Below are 20,961 nucleotides of genomic sequence, written 5' to 3'. Positions count from 1 at the left end.
TAATTGCTGTTGTGATGAATTTCCAATTACGTCTCGGCTACTTAACCCAGAGATTCCAAAGCCAGCTAAGACTTCAAATCACAAAAGGGCGATTCTCCAATGGTCAGTCATCAAAGCCACATTCAAGAGATTGCCTCCAGTGTGCTGCTCAGTGTTGCAGTGCTGTAATCAAACAAGAAAATCTTCTAATATGCTGTCAACTTGCTGGAAAAATAATTCAAAAAAAAAAAAGACAACATTTTGAAAACAGAGGGATCAATGATGTGGAGGCGTATGGAAATCTTCTCTGAAGAGTCCAGTCCCAAAATGGGTCCAAAAGTCTACAACACGGCGTATTCCCAGGTGGTCACCCAGCCAGGTACTGACGCCGCCCAACAGGACTTGACTTCGGTGATCGGACGAGAACCGGTACGTTCCCTGTGGTGTGGTCGTAGACGAAAGAAACAACTCAAACCTTGCCCAATTGCTTGGACTCTCTTTTAAGTCTCTTAGAAGGAAGGCCTTTAATTGCTGTTGTGATGAATTTCCAATTACGTCTCGGCTACTTAACCCAGAGATTCCAAAGCCAGCTAAGACTTCAAATCACAAAAGGGCGATTCTCCAATGGTCAGTCATCAAAGCCACATTCAAGAGATTGCCTCCAGTGTGCTGCTCAGTGTTGCAGTGCTGTAATCAAACAAGAAAATCTTCTAATATGCTGTCAACTTGCTGGAAAAATAATTCAAAAAAAAAAAAGACAACATTTTGAAAACAGAGGGATCAATGATGTGGAGGCGTATGGAAATCTTCTCTGAAGAGTCCAGTCCCAAAATGGGTCCAAAAGTCTACAACACGGCGTATTCCCAGGTGGTCACCCAGCCAGGTACTGACGCCGCCCAACAGGACTTGACTTCGGTGATCGGACGAGAACCGGTACGTTCCCTGTGGTGTGGTCGTAGACGAAAGAAACAACTCAAACCTTGCCCAATTGCTTGGACTCTCTTTTAAGTCTCTTAGAAGGAAGGCCTTTAATTGCTGTTGTGATGAATTTCCAATTACGTCTCGGCTACTTAACCCAGAGATTCCAAAGCCAGCTAAGACTTCAAATCACAAAAGGGCGATTCTCCAATGGTCAGTCATCAAAGCCACATTCAAGAGATTGCCTCCAGTGTGCTGCTCAGTGTTGCAGTGCTGTAATCAAACAAGAAAATCTTCTAATATGCTGTCAACTTGCTGGAAAAATAATTCAAAAAAAAAAAAGACAACATTTTGAAAACAGAGGGATCAATGATGTGGAGGCGTATGGAAATCTTCTCTGAAGAGTCCAGTCCCAAAATGGGTCCAAAAGTCTACAACACGGCGTATTCCCAGGTGGTCACCCAGCCAGGTACTGACGCCGCCCAACAGGACTTGACTTCGGTGATCGGACGAGAACCGGTACGTTCCCTGTGGTGTGGTCGTAGACGAAAGAAACAACTCAAACCTTGCCCAATTGCTTGGACTCTCTTTTAAGTCTCTTAGAAGGAAGGCCTTTAATTGCTGTTGTGATGAATTTCCAATTACGTCTCGGCTACTTAACCCAGAGATTCCAAAGCCAGCTAAGACTTCAAATCACAAAAGGGCGATTCTCCAATGGTCAGTCATCAAAGCCACATTCAAGAGATTGCCTCCAGTGTGCTGCTCAGTGTTGCAGTGCTGTAATCAAACAAGAAAATCTTCTAATATGCTGTCAACTTGCTGGAAAAATAATTCAAAAAAAAAAAAGACAACATTTTGAAAACAGAGGGATCAATGATGTGGAGGCGTATGGAAATCTTCTCTGAAGAGTCCAGTCCCAAAATGGGTCCAAAAGTCTACAACACGGCGTATTCCCAGGTGGTCACCCAGCCAGGTACTGACGCCGCCCAACAGGACTTGACTTCGGTGATCGGACGAGAACCGGTACGTTCCCTGTGGTGTGGTCGTAGACGAAAGAAACAACTCAAACCTTGCCCAATTGCTTGGACTCTCTTTTAAGTCTCTTAGAAGGAAGGCCTTTAATTGCTGTTGTGATGAATTTCCAATTACGTCTCGGCTACTTAACCCAGAGATTCCAAAGCCAGCTAAGACTTCAAATCACAAAAGGGCGATTCTCCAATGGTCAGTCATCAAAGCCACATTCAAGAGATTGCCTCCAGTGTGCTGCTCAGTGTTGCAGTGCTGTAATCAAACAAGAAAATCTTCTAATATGCTGTCAACTTGCTGGAAAAATAATTCAAAAAAAAAAAAGACAACATTTTGAAAACAGAGGGATCAATGATGTGGAGGCGTATGGAAATCTTCTCTGAAGAGTCCAGTCCCAAAATGGGTCCAAAAGTCTACAACACGGCGTATTCCCAGGTGGTCACCCAGCCAGGTACTGACGCCGCCCAACAGGACTTGACTTCGGTGATCGGACGAGAACCGGTACGTTCCCTGTGGTGTGGTCGTAGACGAAAGAAACAACTCAAACCTTGCCCAATTGCTTGGACTCTCTTTTAAGTCTCTTAGAAGGAAGGCCTTTAATTGCTGTTGTGATGAATTTCCAATTACGTCTCGGCTACTTAACCCAGAGATTCCAAAGCCAGCTAAGACTTCAAATCACAAAAGGGCGATTCTCCAATGGTCAGTCATCAAAGCCACATTCAAGAGATTGCCTCCAGTGTGCTGCTCAGTGTTGCAGTGCTGTAATCAAACAAGAAAATCTTCTAATATGCTGTCAACTTGCTGGAAAAATAATTCAAAAAAAAAAAAGACAACATTTTGAAAACAGAGGGATCAATGATGTGGAGGCGTATGGAAATCTTCTCTGAAGAGTCCAGTCCCAAAATGGGTCCAAAAGTCTACAACACGGCGTATTCCCAGGTGGTCACCCAGCCAGGTACTGACGCCGCCCAACAGGACTTGACTTCGGTGATCGGACGAGAACCGGTACGTTCCCTGTGGTGTGGTCGTAGACGAAAGAAACAACTCAAACCTTGCCCAATTGCTTGGACTCTCTTTTAAGTCTCTTAGAAGGAAGGCCTTTAATTGCTGTTGTGATGAATTTCCAATTACGTCTCGGCTACTTAACCCAGAGATTCCAAAGCCAGCTAAGACTTCAAATCACAAAAGGGCGATTCTCCAATGGTCAGTCATCAAAGCCACATTCAAGAGATTGCCTCCAGTGTGCTGCTCAGTGTTGCAGTGCTGTAATCAAACAAGAAAATCTTCTAATATGCTGTCAACTTGCTGGAAAAATAATTCAAAAAAAAAAAAGACAACATTTTGAAAACAGAGGGATCAATGATGTGGAGGCGTATGGAAATCTTCTCTGAAGAGTCCAGTCCCAAAATGGGTCCAAAAGTCTACAACACGGCGTATTCCCAGGTGGTCACCCAGCCAGGTACTGACGCCGCCCAACAGGACTTGACTTCGGTGATCGGACGAGAACCGGTACGTTCCCTGTGGTGTGGTCGTAGACGAAAGAAACAACTCAAACCTTGCCCAATTGCTTGGACTCTCTTTTAAGTCTCTTAGAAGGAAGGCCTTTAATTGCTGTTGTGATGAATTTCCAATTACGTCTCGGCTACTTAACCCAGAGATTCCAAAGCCAGCTAAGACTTCAAATCACAAAAGGGCGATTCTCCAATGGTCAGTCATCAAAGCCACATTCAAGAGATTGCCTCCAGTGTGCTGCTCAGTGTTGCAGTGCTGTAATCAAACAAGAAAATCTTCTAATATGCTGTCAACTTGCTGGAAAAATAATTCAAAAAAAAAAAAGACAACATTTTGAAAACAGAGGGATCAATGATGTGGAGGCGTATGGAAATCTTCTCTGAAGAGTCCAGTCCCAAAATGGGTCCAAAAGTCTACAACACGGCGTATTCCCAGGTGGTCACCCAGCCAGGTACTGACGCCGCCCAACAGGACTTGACTTCGGTGATCGGACGAGAACCGGTACGTTCCCTGTGGTGTGGTCGTAGACGAAAGAAACAACTCAAACCTTGCCCAATTGCTTGGACTCTCTTTTAAGTCTCTTAGAAGGAAGGCCTTTAATTGCTGTTGTGATGAATTTCCAATTACGTCTCGGCTACTTAACCCAGAGATTCCAAAGCCAGCTAAGACTTCAAATCACAAAAGGGCGATTCTCCAATGGTCAGTCATCAAAGCCACATTCAAGAGATTGCCTCCAGTGTGCTGCTCAGTGTTGCAGTGCTGTAATCAAACAAGAAAATCTTCTAATATGCTGTCAACTTGCTGGAAAAATAATTCAAAAAAAAAAAAGACAACATTTTGAAAACAGAGGGATCAATGATGTGGAGGCGTATGGAAATCTTCTCTGAAGAGTCCAGTCCCAAAATGGGTCCAAAAGTCTACAACACGGCGTATTCCCAGGTGGTCACCCAGCCAGGTACTGACGCCGCCCAACAGGACTTGACTTCGGTGATCGGACGAGAACCGGTACGTTCCCTGTGGTGTGGTCGTAGACGAAAGAAACAACTCAAACCTTGCCCAATTGCTTGGACTCTCTTTTAAGTCTCTTAGAAGGAAGGCCTTTAATTGCTGTTGTGATGAATTTCCAATTACGTCTCGGCTACTTAACCCAGAGATTCCAAAGCCAGCTAAGACTTCAAATCACAAAAGGGCGATTCTCCAATGGTCAGTCATCAAAGCCACATTCAAGAGATTGCCTCCAGTGTGCTGCTCAGTGTTGCAGTGCTGTAATCAAACAAGAAAATCTTCTAATATGCTGTCAACTTGCTGGAAAAATAATTCAAAAAAAAAAAAGACAACATTTTGAAAACAGAGGGATCAATGATGTGGAGGCGTATGGAAATCTTCTCTGAAGAGTCCAGTCCCAAAATGGGTCCAAAAGTCTACAACACGGCGTATTCCCAGGTGGTCACCCAGCCAGGTACTGACGCCGCCCAACAGGACTTGACTTCGGTGATCGGACGAGAACCGGTACGTTCCCTGTGGTGTGGTCGTAGACGAAAGAAACAACTCAAACCTTGCCCAATTGCTTGGACTCTCTTTTAAGTCTCTTAGAAGGAAGGCCTTTAATTGCTGTTGTGATGAATTTCCAATTACGTCTCGGCTACTTAACCCAGAGATTCCAAAGCCAGCTAAGACTTCAAATCACAAAAGGGCGATTCTCCAATGGTCAGTCATCAAAGCCACATTCAAGAGATTGCCTCCAGTGTGCTGCTCAGTGTTGCAGTGCTGTAATCAAACAAGAAAATCTTCTAATATGCTGTCAACTTGCTGGAAAAATAATTCAAAAAAAAAAAAGACAACATTTTGAAAACAGAGGGATCAATGATGTGGAGGCGTATGGAAATCTTCTCTGAAGAGTCCAGTCCCAAAATGGGTCCAAAAGTCTACAACACGGCGTATTCCCAGGTGGTCACCCAGCCAGGTACTGACGCCGCCCAACAGGACTTGACTTCGGTGATCGGACGAGAACCGGTACGTTCCCTGTGGTGTGGTCGTAGACGAAAGAAACAACTCAAACCTTGCCCAATTGCTTGGACTCTCTTTTAAGTCTCTTAGAAGGAAGGCCTTTAATTGCTGTTGTGATGAATTTCCAATTACGTCTCGGCTACTTAACCCAGAGATTCCAAAGCCAGCTAAGACTTCAAATCACAAAAGGGCGATTCTCCAATGGTCAGTCATCAAAGCCACATTCAAGAGATTGCCTCCAGTGTGCTGCTCAGTGTTGCAGTGCTGTAATCAAACAAGAAAATCTTCTAATATGCTGTCAACTTGCTGGAAAAATAATTCAAAAAAAAAAAAGACAACATTTTGAAAACAGAGGGATCAATGATGTGGAGGCGTATGGAAATCTTCTCTGAAGAGTCCAGTCCCAAAATGGGTCCAAAAGTCTACAACACGGCGTATTCCCAGGTGGTCACCCAGCCAGGTACTGACGCCGCCCAACAGGACTTGACTTCGGTGATCGGACGAGAACCGGTACGTTCCCTGTGGTGTGGTCGTAGACGAAAGAAACAACTCAAACCTTGCCCAATTGCTTGGACTCTCTTTTAAGTCTCTTAGAAGGAAGGCCTTTAATTGCTGTTGTGATGAATTTCCAATTACGTCTCGGCTACTTAACCCAGAGATTCCAAAGCCAGCTAAGACTTCAAATCACAAAAGGGCGATTCTCCAATGGTCAGTCATCAAAGCCACATTCAAGAGATTGCCTCCAGTGTGCTGCTCAGTGTTGCAGTGCTGTAATCAAACAAGAAAATCTTCTAATATGCTGTCAACTTGCTGGAAAAATAATTCAAAAAAAAAAAGACAACATTTTGAAAACAGAGGGATCAATGATGTGGAGGCGTATGGAAATCTTCTCTGAAGAGTCCAGTCCCAAAATGGGTCCAAAAGTCTACAACACGGCGTATTCCCAGGTGGTCACCCAGCCAGGTACTGACGCCGCCCAACAGGACTTGACTTCGGCGATCGGACGAGAACCGGTACGTTCCCTGTGGTGTGGTCGTAGACGAAAGAAACAACTCAAACCTTGCCCAATTGCTTGGACTCTCTTTTAAGTCTCTTAGAAGGAAGGCCTTTAATTGCTGTTGTGATGAATTTCCAATTACGTCTCGGCTACTTAACCCAGAGATTCCAAAGCCAGCTAAGACTTCAAATCACAAAAGGGCGATTCTCCAATGGTCAGTCATCAAAGCCACATTCAAGAGATTGCCTCCAGTGTGCTGCTCAGTGTTGCAGTGCTGTAATCAAACAAGAAAATCTTCTAATATGCTGTCAACTTGCTGGAAAAATAATTCAAAAAAAAAAAAGACAACATTTTGAAAACAGAGGGATCAATGATGTGGAGGCGTATGGAAATCTTCTCTGAAGAGTCCAGTCCCAAAATGGGTCCAAAAGTCTACAACACGGCGTATTCCCAGGTGGTCACCCAGCCAGGTACTGACGCCGCCCAACAGGACTTGACTTCGGTGATCGGACGAGAACCGGTACGTTCCCTGTGGTGTGGTCGTAGACGAAAGAAACAACTCAAACCTTGCCCAATTGCTTGGACTCTCTTTTAAGTCTCTTAGAAGGAAGGCCTTTAATTGCTGTTGTGATGAATTTCCAATTACGTCTCGGCTACTTAACCCAGAGATTCCAAAGCCAGCTAAGACTTCAAATCACAAAAGGGCGATTCTCCAATGGTCAGTCATCAAAGCCACATTCAAGAGATTGCCTCCAGTGTGCTGCTCAGTGTTGCAGTGCTGTAATCAAACAAGAAAATCTTCTAATATGCTGTCAACTTGCTGGAAAAATAATTCAAAAAAAAAAAGACAACATTTTGAAAACAGAGGGATCAATGATGTGGAGGCGTATGGAAATCTTCTCTGAAGAGTCCAGTCCCAAAATGGGTCCAAAAGTCTACAACACGGCGTATTCCCAGGTGGTCACCCAGCCAGGTACTGACGCCGCCCAACAGGACTTGACTTCGGTGATCGGACGAGAACCGGTACGTTCCCTGTGGTGTGGTCGTAGACGAAAGAAACAACTCAAACCTTGCCCAATTGCTTGGACTCTCTTTTAAGTCTCTTAGAAGGAAGGCCTTTAATTGCTGTTGTGATGAATTTCCAATTACGTCTCGGCTACTTAACCCAGAGATTCCAAAGCCAGCTAAGACTTCAAATCACAAAAGGGCGATTCTCCAATGGTCAGTCATCAAAGCCACATTCAAGAGATTGCCTCCAGTGTGCTGCTCAGTGTTGCAGTGCTGTAATCAAACAAGAAAATCTTCTAATATGCTGTCAACTTGCTGGAAAAATAATTCAAAAAAAAAAAAGACAACATTTTGAAAACAGAGGGATCAATGATGTGGAGGCGTATGGAAATCTTCTCTGAAGAGTCCAGTCCCAAAATGGGTCCAAAAGTCTACAACACGGCGTATTCCCAGGTGGTCACCCAGCCAGGTACTGACGCCGCCCAACAGGACTTGACTTCGGTGATCGGACGAGAACCGGTACGTTCCCTGTGGTGTGGTCGTAGACGAAAGAAACAACTCAAACCTTGCCCAATTGCTTGGACTCTCTTTTAAGTCTCTTAGAAGGAAGGCCTTTAATTGCTGTTGTGATGAATTTCCAATTACGTCTCGGCTACTTAACCCAGAGATTCCAAAGCCAGCTAAGACTTCAAATCACAAAAGGGCGATTCTCCAATGGTCAGTCATCAAAGCCACATTCAAGAGATTGCCTCCAGTGTGCTGCTCAGTGTTGCAGTGCTGTAATCAAACAAGAAAATCTTCTAATATGCTGTCAACTTGCTGGAAAAATAATTCAAAAAAAAAAAAGACAACATTTTGAAAACAGAGGGATCAATGATGTGGAGGCGTATGGAAATCTTCTCTGAAGAGTCCAGTCCCAAAATGGGTCCAAAAGTCTACAACACGGCGTATTCCCAGGTGGTCACCCAGCCAGGTACTGACGCCGCCCAACAGGACTTGACTTCGGTGATCGGACGAGAACCGGTACGTTCCCTGTGGTGTGGTCGTAGACGAAAGAAACAACTCAAACCTTGCCCAATTGCTTGGACTCTCTTTTAAGTCTCTTAGAAGGAAGGCCTTTAATTGCTGTTGTGATGAATTTCCAATTACGTCTCGGCTACTTAACCCAGAGATTCCAAAGCCAGCTAAGACTTCAAATCACAAAAGGGCGATTCTCCAATGGTCAGTCATCAAAGCCACATTCAAGAGATTGCCTCCAGTGTGCTGCTCAGTGTTGCAGTGCTGTAATCAAACAAGAAAATCTTCTAATATGCTGTCAACTTGCTGGAAAAATAATTCAAAAAAAAAAAAGACAACATTTTGAAAACAGAGGGATCAATGATGTGGAGGCGTATGGAAATCTTCTCTGAAGAGTCCAGTCCCAAAATGGGTCCAAAAGTCTACAACACGGCGTATTCCCAGGTGGTCACCCAGCCAGGTACTGACGCCGCCCAACAGGACTTGACTTCGGTGATCGGACGAGAACCGGTACGTTCCCTGTGGTGTGGTCGTAGACGAAAGAAACAACTCAAACCTTGCCCAATTGCTTGGACTCTCTTTTAAGTCTCTTAGAAGGAAGGCCTTTAATTGCTGTTGTGATGAATTTCCAATTACGTCTCGGCTACTTAACCCAGAGATTCCAAAGCCAGCTAAGACTTCAAATCACAAAAGGGCGATTCTCCAATGGTCAGTCATCAAAGCCACATTCAAGAGATTGCCTCCAGTGTGCTGCTCAGTGTTGCAGTGCTGTAATCAAACAAGAAAATCTTCTAATATGCTGTCAACTTGCTGGAAAAATAATTCAAAAAAAAAAAAGACAACATTTTGAAAACAGAGGGATCAATGATGTGGAGGCGTATGGAAATCTTCTCTGAAGAGTCCAGTCCCAAAATGGGTCCAAAAGTCTACAACACGGCGTATTCCCAGGTGGTCACCCAGCCAGGTACTGACGCCGCCCAACAGGACTTGACTTCGGTGATCGGACGAGAACCGGTACGTTCCCTGTGGTGTGGTCGTAGACGAAAGAAACAACTCAAACCTTGCCCAATTGCTTGGACTCTCTTTTAAGTCTCTTAGAAGGAAGGCCTTTAATTGCTGTTGTGATGAATTTCCAATTACGTCTCGGCTACTTAACCCAGAGATTCCAAAGCCAGCTAAGACTTCAAATCACAAAAGGGCGATTCTCCAATGGTCAGTCATCAAAGCCACATTCAAGAGATTGCCTCCAGTGTGCTGCTCAGTGTTGCAGTGCTGTAATCAAACAAGAAAATCTTCTAATATGCTGTCAACTTGCTGGAAAAATAATTCAAAAAAAAAAAAGACAACATTTTGAAAACAGAGGGATCAATGATGTGGAGGCGTATGGAAATCTTCTCTGAAGAGTCCAGTCCCAAAATGGGTCCAAAAGTCTACAACACGGCGTATTCCCAGGTGGTCACCCAGCCAGGTACTGACGCCGCCCAACAGGACTTGACTTCGGTGATCGGACGAGAACCGGTACGTTCCCTGTGGTGTGGTCGTAGACGAAAGAAACAACTCAAACCTTGCCCAATTGCTTGGACTCTCTTTTAAGTCTCTTAGAAGGAAGGCCTTTAATTGCTGTTGTGATGAATTTCCAATTACGTCTCGGCTACTTAACCCAGAGATTCCAAAGCCAGCTAAGACTTCAAATCACAAAAGGGCGATTCTCCAATGGTCAGTCATCAAAGCCACATTCAAGAGATTGCCTCCAGTGTGCTGCTCAGTGTTGCAGTGCTGTAATCAAACAAGAAAATCTTCTAATATGCTGTCAACTTGCTGGAAAAATAATTCAAAAAAAAAAAAGACAACATTTTGAAAACAGAGGGATCAATGATGTGGAGGCGTATGGAAATCTTCTCTGAAGAGTCCAGTCCCAAAATGGGTCCAAAAGTCTACAACACGGCGTATTCCCAGGTGGTCACCCAGCCAGGTACTGACGCCGCCCAACAGGACTTGACTTCGGTGATCGGACGAGAACCGGTACGTTCCCTGTGGTGTGGTCGTAGACGAAAGAAACAACTCAAACCTTGCCCAATTGCTTGGACTCTCTTTTAAGTCTCTTAGAAGGAAGGCCTTTAATTGCTGTTGTGATGAATTTCCAATTACGTCTCGGCTACTTAACCCAGAGATTCCAAAGCCAGCTAAGACTTCAAATCACAAAAGGGCGATTCTCCAATGGTCAGTCATCAAAGCCACATTCAAGAGATTGCCTCCAGTGTGCTGCTCAGTGTTGCAGTGCTGTAATCAAACAAGAAAATCTTCTAATATGCTGTCAACTTGCTGGAAAAATAATTCAAAAAAAAAAAAGACAACATTTTGAAAACAGAGGGATCAATGATGTGGAGGCGTATGGAAATCTTCTCTGAAGAGTCCAGTCCCAAAATGGGTCCAAAAGTCTACAACACGGCGTATTCCCAGGTGGTCACCCAGCCAGGTACTGACGCCGCCCAACAGGACTTGACTTCGGTGATCGGACGAGAACCGGTACGTTCCCTGTGGTGTGGTCGTAGACGAAAGAAACAACTCAAACCTTGCCCAATTGCTTGGACTCTCTTTTAAGTCTCTTAGAAGGAAGGCCTTTAATTGCTGTTGTGATGAATTTCCAATTACGTCTCGGCTACTTAACCCAGAGATTCCAAAGCCAGCTAAGACTTCAAATCACAAAAGGGCGATTCTCCAATGGTCAGTCATCAAAGCCACATTCAAGAGATTGCCTCCAGTGTGCTGCTCAGTGTTGCAGTGCTGTAATCAAACAAGAAAATCTTCTAATATGCTGTCAACTTGCTGGAAAAATAATTCAAAAAAAAAAAAGACAACATTTTGAAAACAGAGGGATCAATGATGTGGAGGCGTATGGAAATCTTCTCTGAAGAGTCCAGTCCCAAAATGGGTCCAAAAGTCTACAACACGGCGTATTCCCAGGTGGTCACCCAGCCAGGTACTGACGCCGCCCAACAGGACTTGACTTCGGTGATCGGACGAGAACCGGTACGTTCCCTGTGGTGTGGTCGTAGACGAAAGAAACAACTCAAACCTTGCCCAATTGCTTGGACTCTCTTTTAAGTCTCTTAGAAGGAAGGCCTTTAATTGCTGTTGTGATGAATTTCCAATTACGTCTCGGCTACTTAACCCAGAGATTCCAAAGCCAGCTAAGACTTCAAATCACAAAAGGGCGATTCTCCAATGGTCAGTCATCAAAGCCACATTCAAGAGATTGCCTCCAGTGTGCTGCTCAGTGTTGCAGTGCTGTAATCAAACAAGAAAATCTTCTAATATGCTGTCAACTTGCTGGAAAAATAATTCAAAAAAAAAAAAGACAACATTTTGAAAACAGAGGGATCAATGATGTGGAGGCGTATGGAAATCTTCTCTGAAGAGTCCAGTCCCAAAATGGGTCCAAAAGTCTACAACACGGCGTATTCCCAGGTGGTCACCCAGCCAGGTACTGACGCCGCCCAACAGGACTTGACTTCGGTGATCGGACGAGAACCGGTACGTTCCCTGTGGTGTGGTCGTAGACGAAAGAAACAACTCAAACCTTGCCCAATTGCTTGGACTCTCTTTTAAGTCTCTTAGAAGGAAGGCCTTTAATTGCTGTTGTGATGAATTTCCAATTACGTCTCGGCTACTTAACCCAGAGATTCCAAAGCCAGCTAAGACTTCAAATCACAAAAGGGCGATTCTCCAATGGTCAGTCATCAAAGCCACATTCAAGAGATTGCCTCCAGTGTGCTGCTCAGTGTTGCAGTGCTGTAATCAAACAAGAAAATCTTCTAATATGCTGTCAACTTGCTGGAAAAATAATTCAAAAAAAAAAAAGACAACATTTTGAAAACAGAGGGATCAATGATGTGGAGGCGTATGGAAATCTTCTCTGAAGAGTCCAGTCCCAAAATGGGTCCAAAAGTCTACAACACGGCGTATTCCCAGGTGGTCACCCAGCCAGGTACTGACGCCGCCCAACAGGACTTGACTTCGGTGATCGGACGAGAACCGGTACGTTCCCTGTGGTGTGGTCGTAGACGAAAGAAACAACTCAAACCTTGCCCAATTGCTTGGACTCTCTTTTAAGTCTCTTAGAAGGAAGGCCTTTAATTGCTGTTGTGATGAATTTCCAATTACGTCTCGGCTACTTAACCCAGAGATTCCAAAGCCAGCTAAGACTTCAAATCACAAAAGGGCGATTCTCCAATGGTCAGTCATCAAAGCCACATTCAAGAGATTGCCTCCAGTGTGCTGCTCAGTGTTGCAGTGCTGTAATCAAACAAGAAAATCTTCTAATATGCTGTCAACTTGCTGGAAAAATAATTCAAAAAAAAAAAAGACAACATTTTGAAAACAGAGGGATCAATGATGTGGAGGCGTATGGAAATCTTCTCTGAAGAGTCCAGTCCCAAAATGGGTCCAAAAGTCTACAACACGGCGTATTCCCAGGTGGTCACCCAGCCAGGTACTGACGCCGCCCAACAGGACTTGACTTCGGTGATCGGACGAGAACCGGTACGTTCCCTGTGGTGTGGTCGTAGACGAAAGAAACAACTCAAACCTTGCCCAATTGCTTGGACTCTCTTTTAAGTCTCTTAGAAGGAAGGCCTTTAATTGCTGTTGTGATGAATTTCCAATTACGTCTCGGCTACTTAACCCAGAGATTCCAAAGCCAGCTAAGACTTCAAATCACAAAAGGGCGATTCTCCAATGGTCAGTCATCAAAGCCACATTCAAGAGATTGCCTCCAGTGTGCTGCTCAGTGTTGCAGTGCTGTAATCAAACAAGAAAATCTTCTAATATGCTGTCAACTTGCTGGAAAAATAATTCAAAAAAAAAAAGACAACATTTTGAAAACAGAGGGATCAATGATGTGGAGGCGTATGGAAATCTTCTCTGAAGAGTCCAGTCCCAAAATGGGTCCAAAAGTCTACAACACGGCGTATTCCCAGGTGGTCACCCAGCCAGGTACTGACGCCGCCCAACAGGACTTGACTTCGGTGATCGGACGAGAACCGGTACGTTCCCTGTGGTGTGGTCGTAGACGAAAGAAACAACTCAAACCTTGCCCAATTGCTTGGACTCTCTTTTAAGTCTCTTAGAAGGAAGGCCTTTAATTGCTGTTGTGATGAATTTCCAATTACGTCTCGGCTACTTAACCCAGAGATTCCAAAGCCAGCTAAGACTTCAAATCACAAAAGGGCGATTCTCCAATGGTCAGTCATCAAAGCCACATTCAAGAGATTGCCTCCAGTGTGCTGCTCAGTGTTGCAGTGCTGTAATCAAACAAGAAAATCTTCTAATATGCTGTCAACTTGCTGGAAAAATAATTCAAAAAAAAAAAAGACAACATTTTGAAAACAGAGGGATCAATGATGTGGAGGCGTATGGAAATCTTCTCTGAAGAGTCCAGTCCCAAAATGGGTCCAAAAGTCTACAACACGGCGTATTCCCAGGTGGTCACCCAGCCAGGTACTGACGCCGCCCAACAGGACTTGACTTCGGTGATCGGACGAGAACCGGTACGTTCCCTGTGGTGTGGTCGTAGACGAAAGAAACAACTCAAACCTTGCCCAATTGCTTGGACTCTCTTTTAAGTCTCTTAGAAGGAAGGCCTTTAATTGCTGTTGTGATGAATTTCCAATTACGTCTCGGCTACTTAACCCAGAGATTCCAAAGCCAGCTAAGACTTCAAATCACAAAAGGGCGATTCTCCAATGGTCAGTCATCAAAGCCACATTCAAGAGATTGCCTCCAGTGTGCTGCTCAGTGTTGCAGTGCTGTAATCAAACAAGAAAATCTTCTAATATGCTGTCAACTTGCTGGAAAAATAATTCAAAAAAAAAAAAGACAACATTTTGAAAACAGAGGGATCAATGATGTGGAGGCGTATGGAAATCTTCTCTGAAGAGTCCAGTCCCAAAATGGGTCCAAAAGTCTACAACACGGCGTATTCCCAGGTGGTCACCCAGCCAGGTACTGACGCCGCCCAACAGGACTTGACTTCGGTGATCGGACGAGAACCGGTACGTTCCCTGTGGTGTGGTCGTAGACGAAAGAAACAACTCAAACCTTGCCCAATTGCTTGGACTCTCTTTTAAGTCTCTTAGAAGGAAGGCCTTTAATTGCTGTTGTGATGAATTTCCAATTACGTCTCGGCTACTTAACCCAGAGATTCCAAAGCCAGCTAAGACTTCAAATCACAAAAGGGCGATTCTCCAATGGTCAGTCATCAAAGCCACATTCAAGAGATTGCCTCCAGTGTGCTGCTCAGTGTTGCAGTGCTGTAATCAAACAAGAAAATCTTCTAATATGCTGTCAACTTGCTGGAAAAATAATTCAAAAAAAAAAAGACAACATTTTGAAAACAGAGGGATCAATGATGTGGAGGCGTATGGAAATCTTCTCTGAAGAGTCCAGTCCCAAAATGGGTCCAAAAGTCTACAACACGGCGTATTCCCAGGTGGTCACCCAGCCAGGTACTGACGCCGCCCAACAGGACTTGACTTCGGTGATCGGACGAGAACCGGTACGTTCCCTGTGGTGTGGTCGTAGACGAAAGAAACAACTCAAACCTTGCCCAATTGCTTGGACTCTCTTTTAAGTCTCTTAGAAGGAAGGCCTTTAATTGCTGTTGTGATGAATTTCCAATTACGTCTCGGCTACTTAACCCAGAGATTCCAAAGCCAGCTAAGACTTCAAATCACAAAAGGGCGATTCTCCAATGGTCAGTCATCAAAGCCACATTCAAGAGATTGCCTCCAGTGTGCTGCTCAGTGTTGCAGTGCTGTAATCAAACAAGAAAATCTTCTAATATGCTGTCAACTTGCTGGAAAAATAATTCAAAAAAAAAAAAGACAACATTTTGAAAACAGAGGGATCAATGATGTGGAGGCGTATGGAAATCTTCTCTGAAGAGTCCAGTCCCAAAATGGGTCCAAAAGTCTACAACACGGCGTATTCCCAGGTGGTCACCCAGCCAGGTACTGACGCCGCCCAACAGGACTTGACTTCGGTGATCGGACGAGAACCGGTACGTTCCCTGTGGTGTGGTCGTAGACGAAAGAAACAACTCAAACCTTGCCCAATTGCTTGGACTCTCTTTTAAGTCTCTTAGAAGGAAGGCCTTTAATTGCTGTTGTGATGAATTTCCAATTACGTCTCGGCTACTTAACCCAGAGATTCCAAAGCCAGCTAAGACTTCAAATCACAAAAGGGCGATTCTCCAATGGTCAGTCATCAAAGCCACATTCAAGAGATTGCCTCCAGTGTGCTGCTCAGTGTTGCAGTGCTGTAATCAAACAAGAAAATCTTCTAATATGCTGTCAACTTGCTGGAAAAATAATTCAAAAAAAAAAAGACAACATTTTGAAAACAGAGGGATCAATGATGTGGAGGCGTATGGAAATCTTCTCTGAAGAGTCCAGTCCCAAAATGGGTCCAAAAGTCTACAACACGGCGTATTCCCAGGTGGTCACCCAGCCAGGTACTGACGCCGCCCAACAGGACTTGACTTCGGTGATCGGACGAGAACCGGTACGTTCCCTGTGGTGTGGTCGTAGACGAAAGAAACAACTCAAACCTTGCCCAATTGCTTGGACTCTCTTTTAAGTCTCTTAGAAGGAAGGCCTTTAATTGCTGTTGTGATGAATTTCCAATTACGTCTCGGCTACTTAACCCAGAGATTCCAAAGCCAGCTAAGACTTCAAATCACAAAAGGGCGATTCTCCAATGGTCAGTCATCAAAGCCACATTCAAGAGATTGCCTCCAGTGTGCTGCTCAGTGTTGCAGTGCTGTAATCAAACAAGAAAATCTTCTAATATGCTGTCAACTTGCTGGAAAAATAATTCAAAAAAAAAAAAGACAACATTTTGAAAACAGAGGGATCAATGATGTGGAGGCGTATGGAAATCTTCTCTGAAGAGTCCAGTCCCAAAATGGGTCCAAAAGTCTACAACACGGCGTATTCCCAGGTGGTCACCCAGCCAGGTACTGACGCCGCCCAACAGGACTTGACTTCGGTGATCGGACGAGAACCGGTACGTTCCCTGTGGTGTGGTCGTAGACGAAAGAAACAACTCAAACCTTGCCCAATTGCTTGGACTCTCTTTTAAGTCTCTTAGAAGGAAGGCCTTTAATTGCTGTTGTGATGAATTTCCAATTACGTCTCGGCTACTTAACCCAGAGATTCCAAAGCCAGCTAAGACTTCAAATCACAAAAGGGCGATTCTCCAATGGTCAGTCATCAAAGCCACATTCAAGAGATTGCCTCCAGTGTGCTGCTCAGTGTTGCAGTGCTGTAATCAAACAAGAAAATCTTCTAATATGCTGTCAACTTGCTGGAAAAATAATTCAAAAAAAAAAAAGACAACATTTTGAAAACAGAGGGATCAATGATGTGGAGGCGTATGGAAATCTTCTCTGAAGAGTCCAGTCCCAAAATGGGTCCAAAAGTCTACAACACGGCGTATTCCCAGGTGGTCACCCAGCCAGGTACTGACGCCGCCCAACAGGACTTGACTTCGGTGATCGGACGAGAACCGGTACGTTCCCTGTGGTGTGGTCGTAGACGAAAGAAACAACTCAAACCTTGCCCAATTGCTTGGACTCTCTTTTAAGTCTCTTAGAAGGAAGGCCTTTAATTGCTGTTGTGATGAATTTCCAATTACGTCTCGGCTACTTAACCCAGAGATTCCAAAGCCAGCTAAGACTTCAAATCACAAAAGGGCGATTCTCCAATGGTCAGTCATCAAAGCCACATTCAAGAGATTGCCTCCAGTGTGCTGCTCAGTGTTGCAGTGCTGTAATCAAACAAGAAAATCTTCTAATATGCTGTCAACTTGCTGGAAAAATAATTCAAAAAAAAAAAAGACAACATTTTGAAAACAGAGGGATCAATGATGTGGAGGCGTATGGAAATCTTCTCTGAAGAGTCCAGTCCCAAAATGGGTCCAAAAGTCTACAACACGGCGTATTCCCAGGTGGTCACCCAGCCAGGTACTGACGCCGCCCAACAGGACTTGACTTCGGTGATCGGACGAGAACCGGTACGTTCCCTGTGGTGTGGTCGTAGACGAAAGAAACAACTCAAACCTTGCCCAATTGCTTGGACTCTCTTTTAAGTCTCTTAGAAGGAAGGCCTTTAATTGCTGTTGTGATGAATTTCCAATTACGTCTCGGCTACTTAACCCAGAGATTCCAAAGCCAGCTAAGACTTCAAATCACAAAAGGGCGATTCTCCAATGGTCAGTCATCAAAGCCACATTCAAGAGATTGCCTCCAGTGTGCTGCTCAGTGTTGCAGTGCTGTAATCAAACAAGAAAATCTTCTAATATGCTGTCAACTTGCTGGAAAAATAATTCAAAAAAAAAAAGACAACATTTTGAAAACAGAGGGATCAATGATGTGGAGGCGTATGGAAATCTTCTCTGAAGAGTCCAGTCCCAAAATGGGTCCAAAAGTCTACAACACGGCGTATTCCCAGGTGGTCACCCAGCCAGGTACTGACGCCGCCCAACAGGACTTGACTTCGGTGATCGGACGAGAACCGGTACGTTCCCTGTGGTGTGGTCGTAGACGAAAGAAACAACTCAAACCTTGCCCAATTGCTTGGACTCTCTTTTAAGTCTCTTAGAAGGAAGGCCTTTAATTGCTGTTGTGATGAATTTCCAATTACGTCTCGGCTACTTAACCCAGAGATTCCAAAGCCAGCTAAGACTTCAAATCACAAAAGGGCGATTCTCCAATGGTCAGTCATCAAAGCCACATTCAAGAGATTGCCTCCAGTGTGCTGCTCAGTGTTGCAGTGCTGTAATCAAACAAGAAAATCTTCTAATATGCTGTCAACTTGCTGGAAAAATAATTCAAAAAAAAAAAAGACAACATTTTGAAAACAGAGGGATCAATGATGTGGAGGCGTATGGAAATCTTCTCTGAAGAGTCCAGTCCAAAATGGGTCCAAAAGTCTACAACACGGCGTATTCCCAGGTGGTCACCCAGCCAGGTACTGACGCCGCCCAACAGGACTTGACTTCGGTGATCGGACGAGAACCGGTACGTTCCCTGTGGTGTGGTCGTAGACGAAAGAAACAACTCAAACCTTGCCCAATTGCTTGGACTCTCTTTTAAGTCTCTTAGAAGGAAGGCCTTTAATTGCTGTTGTGATGAATTTCCAATTACGTCTCGGCTACTTAACCCAGAGATTCCAAAGCCCAGCTAAGACTTCAAATCACAAAAGGGCGATTCTCCAATGGTCAGTCATCAAAGCCACATTCAAGAGATTGCCTCCAGTGTGCTGCTCAGTGTTGCAGTGCTGTAATCAAACAAGAAAATCTTCTAATATGCTGTCAACTTGCTGGAAAAATAATTCAAAAAAAAAAAAGACAACATTTTGAAAACAGAGGGATCAATGATGTGGAGGCGTATGGAAATCTTCTCTGAAGAGTCCAGTCCCAAAATGGGTCCAAAAGTCTACAACACGGCGTATTCCCAGGTGGTCACCCAGCCAGGTACTGACGCCGCCCAACAGGACTTGACTTCGGTGATCGGACGAGAACCGGTACGTTCCCTGTGGTGTGGTCGTAGACGAAAGAAACAACTCAAACCTTGCCCAATTGCTTGGACTCTCTTTTAAGTCTCTTAGAAGGAAGGCCTTTAATTGCTGTTGTGATGAATTTCCAATTACGTCTCGGCTACTTAACCCAGAGATTCCAAAGCCAGCTAAGACTTCAAATCACAAAAGGGCGATTCTCCAATGGTCAGTCATCAAAGCCACATTCAAGAGATTGCCTCCAGTGTGCTGCTCAGTGTTGCAGTGCTGTAATCAAACAAGAAAATCTTCTAATATGCTGTCAACTTGCTGGAAAAATAATTCAAAAAAAGACAACATTTTGAAAACAGAGGGATCAATGATGTGGAGGCGTATGGAAATCTTCTCTGAAGAGTCCAGTCCCAAAATGGGTCCAAAAGTCTACAACACGGCGTATTCCCAGGTGGTCACCCAGCCAGGTACTGACGCCGCCCAACAGGACTTGACTTTCGGTGATCGGACGAGAACCGGTACGTTCCCTGTGGTGTGGTCGTAGACGAAAGAAACAACTCAAACCTTGCCCAATTGCTTGGACTCTCTTTTAAGTCTCTTAGAAGGAAGGCCTTTAATTGCTGTTGTGATGAATTTCCAATTACGTCTCGGCTACTTAACCCAGAGATTCCAAAGCCAGCTAAGACTTCAAATCACAAAAGGGCGATTCTCCAATGGTCAGTCATCAAAGCCACATTCAAGAGATTGCCTCCAGTGTGCTGCTCAGTGTTGCAGTGCTGTAATCAAACAAGAAAATCTTCTAATATGCTGTCAACTTGCTGGAAAAATAATTCAAAAAAAAAAAGACAACATTTTGAAAACAGAGGGATCAATGATGTGGAGGCGTATGGAAATCTTCTCTGAAGAGTCCAGTCCCAAAATGGGTCCAAAAGTCTACAACACGGCGTATTCCCAGGTGGTCACCCAGCCAGGTACTGACGCCGCCCAACAGGACTTGACTTCGGTGATCGGACGAGAACCGGTACGTTCCCTGTGGTGTGGTCGTAGACGAAAGAAACAACTCAAACCTTGCCCAATTGCTTGGACTCTCTTTTAAGTCTCTTAGAAGGAAGGCCTTTAATTGCTGTTGTGATGAATTTCCAATTACGTCTCGGCTACTTAACCCAGAGATTCCAAAGCCAGCTAAGACTTCAAATCACAAAAGGGCGATTCTCCAATGGTCAGTCATCAAAGCCACATTCAAGAGATTGCCTCCAGTGTGCTGCTCAGTGTTGCAGTGCTGTAATCAAACAAGAAAATCTTCTAATATGCTGTCAACTTGCTGGAAAAATAATTCAAAAAAAAAAGACAACATTTTGAAAACAGAGGGATCAATGATGTGGAGGCGTATGGAAATCTTCTCTGAAGAGTCCAGTCCCAAAATGGGTCCAAAAGTCTACAACACGGCGTATTCCCAGGTGGTCACCCAGCCAGGTACTGACGCCGCCCAACAGGACTTGACTTCGGTGATCGGACGAGAACCGGTACGTTCCCTGTGGTGTGGTCGTAGACGAAAGAAACAACTCAAACCTTGCCCAATTGCTTGGACTCTCTTTTAAGTCTCTTAGAAGGAAGGCCTTTAATTGCTGTTGTGATGAATTTCCAATTACGTCTCGGCTACTTAACCCAGAGATTCCAAAGCCAGCTAAGACTTCAAATCACAAAAGGGCGATTCTCCAATGGTCAGTCATCAAAGCCACATTCAAGAGATTGCCTCCAGTGTGCTGCTCAGTGTTGCAGTGCTGTAATCAAACAAGAAAATCTTCTAATATGCTGTCAACTTGCTGGAAAAATAATTCAAAAAAAAAAAAGACAACATTTTGAAAACAGAGGGATCAATGATGTGGAGGCGTATGGAAATCTTCTCTGAAGAGTCCAGTCCCAAAATGG

General features: G+C 44.4%; 41 non-coding genes across 41 annotated transcripts; all 41 read right to left on the bottom strand.

The window, feature by feature from the left end:
• Positions 1-317: 317 nt before the first annotated feature.
• LOC145461933 (5S ribosomal RNA) lies at positions 318-436 on the bottom strand. The gene has a single exon (XR_014041028.1). It is a non-coding gene; the product is annotated as a 5S ribosomal RNA (ribosomal RNA).
• A 385-nt stretch (positions 437-821) lies between these two features.
• Positions 822-940, bottom strand: LOC145461931 (5S ribosomal RNA). The gene has a single exon (XR_014041027.1). It is a non-coding gene; the product is annotated as a 5S ribosomal RNA (ribosomal RNA).
• A 385-nt stretch (positions 941-1,325) lies between these two features.
• LOC145461930 (5S ribosomal RNA) lies at positions 1,326-1,444 on the bottom strand. Its single transcript, XR_014041026.1, has one exon. It is a non-coding gene; the product is annotated as a 5S ribosomal RNA (ribosomal RNA).
• Positions 1,445-1,829: 385 nt separating this feature from the next.
• LOC145461929 (5S ribosomal RNA) lies at positions 1,830-1,948 on the bottom strand. Its single transcript, XR_014041025.1, has one exon. It is a non-coding gene; the product is annotated as a 5S ribosomal RNA (ribosomal RNA).
• Positions 1,949-2,333: 385 nt separating this feature from the next.
• LOC145461928 (5S ribosomal RNA) lies at positions 2,334-2,452 on the bottom strand. The gene has a single exon (XR_014041024.1). It is a non-coding gene; the product is annotated as a 5S ribosomal RNA (ribosomal RNA).
• Positions 2,453-2,837: 385 nt separating this feature from the next.
• Positions 2,838-2,956, bottom strand: LOC145461926 (5S ribosomal RNA). Its single transcript, XR_014041022.1, has one exon. It is a non-coding gene; the product is annotated as a 5S ribosomal RNA (ribosomal RNA).
• A 385-nt stretch (positions 2,957-3,341) lies between these two features.
• LOC145461925 (5S ribosomal RNA) lies at positions 3,342-3,460 on the bottom strand. The gene has a single exon (XR_014041021.1). It is a non-coding gene; the product is annotated as a 5S ribosomal RNA (ribosomal RNA).
• Positions 3,461-3,845: 385 nt separating this feature from the next.
• On the bottom strand, positions 3,846-3,964 carry LOC145461924 (5S ribosomal RNA). Its single transcript, XR_014041020.1, has one exon. It is a non-coding gene; the product is annotated as a 5S ribosomal RNA (ribosomal RNA).
• A 385-nt stretch (positions 3,965-4,349) lies between these two features.
• Positions 4,350-4,468, bottom strand: LOC145461923 (5S ribosomal RNA). Its single transcript, XR_014041019.1, has one exon. It is a non-coding gene; the product is annotated as a 5S ribosomal RNA (ribosomal RNA).
• A 385-nt stretch (positions 4,469-4,853) lies between these two features.
• LOC145461922 (5S ribosomal RNA) lies at positions 4,854-4,972 on the bottom strand. The gene has a single exon (XR_014041018.1). It is a non-coding gene; the product is annotated as a 5S ribosomal RNA (ribosomal RNA).
• A 385-nt stretch (positions 4,973-5,357) lies between these two features.
• LOC145461921 (5S ribosomal RNA) lies at positions 5,358-5,476 on the bottom strand. Its single transcript, XR_014041017.1, has one exon. It is a non-coding gene; the product is annotated as a 5S ribosomal RNA (ribosomal RNA).
• Positions 5,477-5,861: 385 nt separating this feature from the next.
• LOC145461920 (5S ribosomal RNA) lies at positions 5,862-5,980 on the bottom strand. Its single transcript, XR_014041016.1, has one exon. It is a non-coding gene; the product is annotated as a 5S ribosomal RNA (ribosomal RNA).
• A 384-nt stretch (positions 5,981-6,364) lies between these two features.
• On the bottom strand, positions 6,365-6,483 carry LOC145461551 (5S ribosomal RNA). Its single transcript, XR_014040681.1, has one exon. It is a non-coding gene; the product is annotated as a 5S ribosomal RNA (ribosomal RNA).
• A 385-nt stretch (positions 6,484-6,868) lies between these two features.
• Positions 6,869-6,987, bottom strand: LOC145461919 (5S ribosomal RNA). The gene has a single exon (XR_014041015.1). It is a non-coding gene; the product is annotated as a 5S ribosomal RNA (ribosomal RNA).
• Positions 6,988-7,371: 384 nt separating this feature from the next.
• On the bottom strand, positions 7,372-7,490 carry LOC145461918 (5S ribosomal RNA). Its single transcript, XR_014041014.1, has one exon. It is a non-coding gene; the product is annotated as a 5S ribosomal RNA (ribosomal RNA).
• A 385-nt stretch (positions 7,491-7,875) lies between these two features.
• On the bottom strand, positions 7,876-7,994 carry LOC145461917 (5S ribosomal RNA). The gene has a single exon (XR_014041013.1). It is a non-coding gene; the product is annotated as a 5S ribosomal RNA (ribosomal RNA).
• Positions 7,995-8,379: 385 nt separating this feature from the next.
• LOC145461914 (5S ribosomal RNA) lies at positions 8,380-8,498 on the bottom strand. Its single transcript, XR_014041011.1, has one exon. It is a non-coding gene; the product is annotated as a 5S ribosomal RNA (ribosomal RNA).
• Positions 8,499-8,883: 385 nt separating this feature from the next.
• Positions 8,884-9,002, bottom strand: LOC145461913 (5S ribosomal RNA). The gene has a single exon (XR_014041010.1). It is a non-coding gene; the product is annotated as a 5S ribosomal RNA (ribosomal RNA).
• Positions 9,003-9,387: 385 nt separating this feature from the next.
• On the bottom strand, positions 9,388-9,506 carry LOC145461912 (5S ribosomal RNA). Its single transcript, XR_014041009.1, has one exon. It is a non-coding gene; the product is annotated as a 5S ribosomal RNA (ribosomal RNA).
• Positions 9,507-9,891: 385 nt separating this feature from the next.
• On the bottom strand, positions 9,892-10,010 carry LOC145461911 (5S ribosomal RNA). The gene has a single exon (XR_014041008.1). It is a non-coding gene; the product is annotated as a 5S ribosomal RNA (ribosomal RNA).
• A 385-nt stretch (positions 10,011-10,395) lies between these two features.
• LOC145461910 (5S ribosomal RNA) lies at positions 10,396-10,514 on the bottom strand. The gene has a single exon (XR_014041007.1). It is a non-coding gene; the product is annotated as a 5S ribosomal RNA (ribosomal RNA).
• Positions 10,515-10,899: 385 nt separating this feature from the next.
• LOC145461908 (5S ribosomal RNA) lies at positions 10,900-11,018 on the bottom strand. Its single transcript, XR_014041005.1, has one exon. It is a non-coding gene; the product is annotated as a 5S ribosomal RNA (ribosomal RNA).
• Positions 11,019-11,403: 385 nt separating this feature from the next.
• LOC145461907 (5S ribosomal RNA) lies at positions 11,404-11,522 on the bottom strand. Its single transcript, XR_014041004.1, has one exon. It is a non-coding gene; the product is annotated as a 5S ribosomal RNA (ribosomal RNA).
• Positions 11,523-11,907: 385 nt separating this feature from the next.
• Positions 11,908-12,026, bottom strand: LOC145461906 (5S ribosomal RNA). The gene has a single exon (XR_014041003.1). It is a non-coding gene; the product is annotated as a 5S ribosomal RNA (ribosomal RNA).
• Positions 12,027-12,411: 385 nt separating this feature from the next.
• Positions 12,412-12,530, bottom strand: LOC145461905 (5S ribosomal RNA). The gene has a single exon (XR_014041002.1). It is a non-coding gene; the product is annotated as a 5S ribosomal RNA (ribosomal RNA).
• Positions 12,531-12,915: 385 nt separating this feature from the next.
• On the bottom strand, positions 12,916-13,034 carry LOC145461904 (5S ribosomal RNA). The gene has a single exon (XR_014041001.1). It is a non-coding gene; the product is annotated as a 5S ribosomal RNA (ribosomal RNA).
• A 384-nt stretch (positions 13,035-13,418) lies between these two features.
• Positions 13,419-13,537, bottom strand: LOC145461902 (5S ribosomal RNA). The gene has a single exon (XR_014040999.1). It is a non-coding gene; the product is annotated as a 5S ribosomal RNA (ribosomal RNA).
• Positions 13,538-13,922: 385 nt separating this feature from the next.
• On the bottom strand, positions 13,923-14,041 carry LOC145461901 (5S ribosomal RNA). Its single transcript, XR_014040998.1, has one exon. It is a non-coding gene; the product is annotated as a 5S ribosomal RNA (ribosomal RNA).
• A 385-nt stretch (positions 14,042-14,426) lies between these two features.
• Positions 14,427-14,545, bottom strand: LOC145461899 (5S ribosomal RNA). Its single transcript, XR_014040997.1, has one exon. It is a non-coding gene; the product is annotated as a 5S ribosomal RNA (ribosomal RNA).
• A 384-nt stretch (positions 14,546-14,929) lies between these two features.
• Positions 14,930-15,048, bottom strand: LOC145461898 (5S ribosomal RNA). Its single transcript, XR_014040996.1, has one exon. It is a non-coding gene; the product is annotated as a 5S ribosomal RNA (ribosomal RNA).
• A 385-nt stretch (positions 15,049-15,433) lies between these two features.
• On the bottom strand, positions 15,434-15,552 carry LOC145461897 (5S ribosomal RNA). Its single transcript, XR_014040995.1, has one exon. It is a non-coding gene; the product is annotated as a 5S ribosomal RNA (ribosomal RNA).
• A 384-nt stretch (positions 15,553-15,936) lies between these two features.
• On the bottom strand, positions 15,937-16,055 carry LOC145461896 (5S ribosomal RNA). The gene has a single exon (XR_014040994.1). It is a non-coding gene; the product is annotated as a 5S ribosomal RNA (ribosomal RNA).
• Positions 16,056-16,440: 385 nt separating this feature from the next.
• On the bottom strand, positions 16,441-16,559 carry LOC145461895 (5S ribosomal RNA). The gene has a single exon (XR_014040993.1). It is a non-coding gene; the product is annotated as a 5S ribosomal RNA (ribosomal RNA).
• A 385-nt stretch (positions 16,560-16,944) lies between these two features.
• LOC145461894 (5S ribosomal RNA) lies at positions 16,945-17,063 on the bottom strand. The gene has a single exon (XR_014040992.1). It is a non-coding gene; the product is annotated as a 5S ribosomal RNA (ribosomal RNA).
• A 385-nt stretch (positions 17,064-17,448) lies between these two features.
• On the bottom strand, positions 17,449-17,567 carry LOC145461893 (5S ribosomal RNA). The gene has a single exon (XR_014040990.1). It is a non-coding gene; the product is annotated as a 5S ribosomal RNA (ribosomal RNA).
• A 384-nt stretch (positions 17,568-17,951) lies between these two features.
• LOC145461892 (5S ribosomal RNA) lies at positions 17,952-18,070 on the bottom strand. The gene has a single exon (XR_014040989.1). It is a non-coding gene; the product is annotated as a 5S ribosomal RNA (ribosomal RNA).
• A 384-nt stretch (positions 18,071-18,454) lies between these two features.
• LOC145461890 (5S ribosomal RNA) lies at positions 18,455-18,573 on the bottom strand. Its single transcript, XR_014040987.1, has one exon. It is a non-coding gene; the product is annotated as a 5S ribosomal RNA (ribosomal RNA).
• A 386-nt stretch (positions 18,574-18,959) lies between these two features.
• Positions 18,960-19,078, bottom strand: LOC145461889 (5S ribosomal RNA). The gene has a single exon (XR_014040986.1). It is a non-coding gene; the product is annotated as a 5S ribosomal RNA (ribosomal RNA).
• Positions 19,079-19,458: 380 nt separating this feature from the next.
• LOC145461613 (5S ribosomal RNA) lies at positions 19,459-19,578 on the bottom strand. The gene has a single exon (XR_014040740.1). It is a non-coding gene; the product is annotated as a 5S ribosomal RNA (ribosomal RNA).
• A 384-nt stretch (positions 19,579-19,962) lies between these two features.
• Positions 19,963-20,081, bottom strand: LOC145461888 (5S ribosomal RNA). The gene has a single exon (XR_014040985.1). It is a non-coding gene; the product is annotated as a 5S ribosomal RNA (ribosomal RNA).
• Positions 20,082-20,464: 383 nt separating this feature from the next.
• On the bottom strand, positions 20,465-20,583 carry LOC145461887 (5S ribosomal RNA). The gene has a single exon (XR_014040984.1). It is a non-coding gene; the product is annotated as a 5S ribosomal RNA (ribosomal RNA).
• Between the last annotated feature and the right edge of the window lie 378 nt (positions 20,584-20,961).

This window comes from Orbicella franksi, chromosome 11 (genome assembly GCF_964199315.1).
Source record: "Orbicella franksi chromosome 11, jaOrbFran1.1, whole genome shotgun sequence".
Lineage (NCBI taxonomy): Eukaryota > Metazoa > Cnidaria > Anthozoa > Scleractinia > Merulinidae > Orbicella > Orbicella franksi.
Note: the sequence above shows the minus strand (reverse complement) of the source record. Positions and strands in the feature narration are given on the sequence as shown.